This window comes from Vigna unguiculata, chromosome 6 (assembly GCF_004118075.2).
Source record: "Vigna unguiculata cultivar IT97K-499-35 chromosome 6, ASM411807v1, whole genome shotgun sequence".
Taxonomy (NCBI): Eukaryota; Viridiplantae; Streptophyta; class Magnoliopsida; order Fabales; family Fabaceae; genus Vigna; species Vigna unguiculata.
The window spans coordinates 15,571,473-15,577,472 of record NC_040284.1 but is presented as its reverse complement, the minus strand read 5'-3'; positions in this window follow the sequence as shown (position 1 = coordinate 15,577,472).

Below are 6,000 nucleotides of genomic sequence, written 5' to 3'. Positions count from 1 at the left end.
AAAAAACGTAACATCAATTAAGAACATTACTCTTTCTATCCCCAAGAAACACCCTATTTGCAGAGAAATAAGATTAACACAAAGAACACAAGAATGTAGCGTGGAAACTCCAAATACAGAAAAAACCCATGACTATAGAGAATAATCACTATGTGCAAATTTGTACAACACATAGAAAACACTCTAAACCCTTTGACCCCAAGTACAACCACACCCTTCAGAGCAAGAATTTAGTTACACCTCACAACATACATTCTATTAGAAGAGAATAAGAAAAGTAAAACACTAGCTCAAAGTGTCTTTGACTTAGAGCAAAAAACATCATGAAAAATAAATGAATGACAGTTTTTTTAGTGACTAGATGAATGAATTTTTTTTTTCTTTATAATTTAGTAACCAAATTTTTAGTTACTCAGATTGGTTACTAATTTTGTCATTGAAATCAGTCACTAAATTGGTGGTAACTAATTTTAAAAAGTACATTAGTCTTTAATTCATTTATATTTTTGGTAATTAGAGATCATAAAATTATAATTATTTATTTATTTAGAGAATTTTTTTAATCTCTCACTAACATACAATTAAAAATTAGTTTTTAGTCATTTTTAATCTATAAAAATAATATTTTAAAGAATTATATATATATATATATATATATATATATATTACATAATATATTTTAAATCTAGAGTATAATTATTTAAATAAGAGACAAATCTAACTTTTCTGCCATCATTTTATTTTTTTTAAGCTTATCAAAATAAAAGATAATTTAAACTATTTAAAATTATATTTTAATAATTTTTCAATTACAGTTTTCTTAACTCTTATCTTATCTCCTAATTCTGAAATTACAAAAAGTCCTTAAATAAAGGAAACAAGGAGGTCCTAGAGGGTGTGGCGTCAGGCGGTAGCACTGAACCGTCAAGCGATCTGCATTGGGAAATCGCCAAGCAGCACTTCCAGCCTTAATTTTGAACACTTTTATTTTACATGGGTTTTAATAGATTAATTTGCGAATTGTTGGTTTTGTTTAAGACCGTTGTTAAAGTTTTTGAATGTTTTCCATGATTGGGAATGATATTAGATGTTTTATTTTTATTGTAGTTGATTGTACCAAGTAATATCCATTAAGTTGTTGTATTAAACATACCAAAATAAAATATATGTCACCTCCAATATATATTTTGCGCTCAAAACACACATAAGCACCTCCACGCAATAACAAAACAATATTTAGAAAACTATAATTGCTTCGAATGCATACATTACTAAGACTTTAATAAACTATGTCACTCTTCTCCTTTGTAAAATTGTTTATTTCTTAATTTAAGTATTTCCCTCACACTCAATTATCATCTTAAAAAAAATATAATATTCTATTACGGGTCTTACATATCAGATGAGAAAATCAAGAAGTGCCAAATTTAAAAGAGCTTTTTTGTGTTAAGATAAGTATCTTGTAGGATGGGGAGTTGAGCTTTCGTCTACGACACAATGCTACGTCACAGAGTTATTTAGTTGAAGAATTATTGATGAACGATTCTGTAATGAAGGTAGTTAGAATATGAGTTTTTATTTTGTACATATTGTTTATTTTGTTTATTTAGAAGAACAAACTAGACACAATTATGCACCAGTTTAAAGGAAGCAGCTCAAGGTAAACAAAATGAGTTAGGTTTGGTTAATTATTATAGCAGAAGGCACGTAGCAATCTATTGTGTTGGCTTAGCTTTATCTGATAGAAATATTTTAATATAATTTAAAAAATAAATAATTAAAATAAAAATTCTATTGTTATTGAAATTTTTATAGATCTTTAATTCATAGGTTAATGTTTTTTATGGCTAACGGTTATATTCTAATTACAATTTACTTCTTTGTCTCTCTTTTCTACCTATAAATATTACCTAGATACATGGGAGAAAAGACAACAACAGAGACAACAAACACTAGAGATTTTCTTAAAAGTGTTATTCTTTTCTTCTCTATATTATCTTAAAACAATGGTTTTCATAAGGTTCGGAGATTTTTCGCTGCACTCGATCGATCTGACGGGTTGTTGTATCTTGGGAGAGAAACGCATATGATTTGAAACACATATGATTGTGTATTTGTTTAGCCCTGTGCAGTAGGGGCGTTTTCTCTCTAAGGATAGCGCTATGCGTGCCTCAACCCAGACATTTCTACTCCTTCCCTTGTTTATTTTTTATTTATTATTGTTATTATAATCGTTGATATTTGATTAATATTCATTGTTTTATATATATGTCTTAGTATTATTATTAATTTAATAATCATTATATTATCATATTATATTTTTATTATTATTAGTACTATTTGAGTAATCATTTTCTAACATTCTTAGAGCGAAAAATTCCTCGTTATTTCTATTGTTTGATTACTCATATGTATTCATTTCTAAAATTAAAAACAATATAAAGCTAAAGACTGAAAACACATTTGATGAACTAATGTGTTTGTTATGGTTATAATCAAAATAGTTTCAAGTATGCCTAAAAATTGATGTATATAATTGTTTCTATTTCTATTGGTAATAATAAATGAAATTATGGATAAATAAAATTCTTTCTCATTGAATAATTTTTTTTTGTGATGTCTATAGCTAATGTTTTTGCTGTTATATAAATTTATGCTTTAATATTGTCTATTCTTACCATTGATGATGATGTTCTATATAATGTATATATTTTAAGTGTTTTGTATGAAAATAATTATAAAATAGTTTGTCATACTAAAACTACTATTATGTTATGGAAAACACTTGAACTAAACTTTGCATTTGCAAAGGGAAAAAAAATTAGCTTGATATTTATATGAAAAGAAATGACTGATAATAAATTATCATATTAATGATTTTTAAAAATATTGTTTATAACATGAAATTACGATGAATTAATTGACATCATGCTTATGATCATGTGTGTGATGATAAAAAAAAAATCTTCATATGATAAATTGAATGGATGGTCAAGTAAAAACTAAACTTGTCTTCTAGCAATTATTTAAAAAAAAAAATTTGCTTTTGTTTGATATGGTAAATGTTATGTTTCAAGTTCTAGATTGTCTTTGCCTAAAATTATATTAGTGAAACTTTATATTATGCTTGCCATATATTTGAATATAAAGGGTTGTCATAAAGTTTTTTATGAGTTATGAAAGAAAAATAGAACCACATTTAAAATATTTCAAAGTGTGGGGGTGTCTTGCAATGGTTAAAATACCTTTTAATAAAAAAAATCTTGGTTATATATTATAAAGTGAATGAATATATACCTCGCAATTTTGACATCTAGTGATAATATTATTTGTGTTTTTTCTAGTTATGGCAATATGTCCAATTTCTTGAGATGATTGAAGGATATATTAACGTAAATTGTTATTGATTCTAGTGACACAAGATCACTTGTTGGTTATGGTTATGTTTTAACCTTGGATGAAGGTGTTCTACCATGGAATATGTTAAAACACTAGTGTTCTGTCACAATCTACTATACAAGCATAAATTATTCATTTTTCCAATGCATCCTGACAATTAAATTGTTATATTTAAAGTTTTTAGTAAAAATGTCAATGAAATTGGCATATGAGAATGAGAGACAAATATATTAGAAACTAAATCACTCATGGTATTTTCTCTCTTGACTTTGTCAGATCAAAGAGAAATATTGCAGATCTGCTTATCAAAGGGTTGATGCATCAACAACAAGTATTTGAGTCGTCGAAGGGAATGAGACTATAGCCCATAAATTAGTTGCAACAATGGACACCCATCTCCACATGAATGGCGATCCCATGGAATGAAGTTCAATGGGTAACAACGAAGTTGTTGTTGACTAAAGTACAACAAATAATTTGATTAAATTTTATGTCTCATTCCTATGGCGAGGTGTACTGGCAATAATAAGGTTGAGGTATGTGCATTATTATGCTTATTTTATAAAATACCTCTTAATAAAATCAATGGTTTAGGTATGTGCATCATTATGCTTATTTTATAAAATACTTCTTAATAAACCCAATGACAATTATTGTAGGGGTGTGAGTCACAAACCACCCTTTGAGGGTTTACCTAGTGAGTGTGATGGTGGGGCCGCTATTGTGAGACATGGACAAGTCTCTAAGTGACACTCATGAAACAAGATACATGCACAAGGCCGTAACGCAGTGGCGGATCTTGACCAACATTGATGGGGGTGCCCAAATAATACATGCAAAATTTATACATTTCATTATTGTCACTAACACAATAAAAAATGAAGTATACGAATAAATAATTTATCAATATACCTATTTAAATAATTTATTCCTTTATTCTTCATCAATATACCTATTTTAAGAAAAAACTACTAAAAAGTGATTTATCATAATCTAATAAAAAATTGAGAGACATAAATACCAAAAGAAAATTCGATGATAATCAAACCACACTTAAAATTCAATTATAAAAAACACACAGTACAATCATTTTTTCTTCTATATTGATAAAATAAAAAATTAATATAAAAGAGACTCATTAAATAAATTATTAAACTAATATTTCACTATCAAGTGAGACAAAAGAGAATTACCTTCTTTTTTATTTCTTCGAATGGAAGAGAACAGTTGAGAGATGAAAGCAAAAATAATTGATTTTTTTCTCTTCCGAAAGAAAAGAAAATAGGTAAGAATGGAAGATGAGAACAATTTGTAAGAAATTCAAGACATAGACATATAAAATAGGCTCATTAAATAAATTATTGAATTAATATTTCACTATCAAGTGAGACGAAAGAATTACTTTCTTCTTTTCTTCCTTGAGGATGGAAGAAAATAAAGGAGAAATAAGAGAAAAAATAATAGATCTTTTTCTTTTTAGAAACAAAAGAAAACAGATGAGAATAAAATATGAAAACAATTTATGAAAAACACAATCTATAATGAAAACAAATAATTAAAAATATCTTGATAAATCTTTTTAATCTTTATTCTTTATTATATTTGATTTTATATTTTATTATCTATTAGTATTAATTATTATGTTTATAAAAGAAATAAAATATTTAATTTAATATTTATAACAAAATAAAATTAAAATACCTAATATTTATAATAAAAAAATCAAAATATTTATTGTAAAAAAAGTTTCAAAATTTTTGGGGGGGCCAAGGCCCCTCCCTGCACCCATGATGATTCGCCCCTGCCGTAACGTGCACCCACTGATTAGAACCTATAATAAACACCGATATTGTATGTGTTATTTACTAAAACCCAGTCACAGGGGATGTAACTCAAGGCAATTAAGTCTCTGCATTTTCTCGGGTGGAAGTTTATAAGCACTAGGTGAACTACAATATTTCGTTTTAAAAGATAATATATTTTGTGTTATTTTATTTTTTAAATTATGTGGGGGATTGTTAGAAATATTTTAATATAATTTAAAAAATAAATAATAAAAATAAAAATTCTACTGTTATTGAAGTTTTTATAGACCTTTAATTCATGGGTTAATGTTTTCTATGGCTAACAACTATATTTTGATTACAATTTACTTCTTTGTCTCCCTTTTCTACCTATAAATACTACCTAGGTGCATGGGAAAAAAGACAACAACAGAGACAACAAATACTAGAGTTTTTCTTAAAAGTGTTATTCTTTTCTTCTCTATGTTATCTTAAAACAATGGTGTTCATAAGGTTCGGAGATCCTTCCCTGCACTCGATCGATCTGACGGCGGGTTGTTGTATCTTGGGAGAGAAATGCATATGATTTGAAACACATATGATTATGTATTTGTTTAGCCCTGTGTAGTAGGGGCGTTTTCTCTCTAAGGATAGCGTTATGCATGCCTCAACCTAAATATTTCTACTCCTTCCCTTGTTTATTGTTTATTTATTATTGTTATTATAATCGTTAATATTTGATTAATATTCATTGTTTTATATATATGTCTTAGTATTATTATTGATTTAATAATTATTATATTATCATTTTATATTT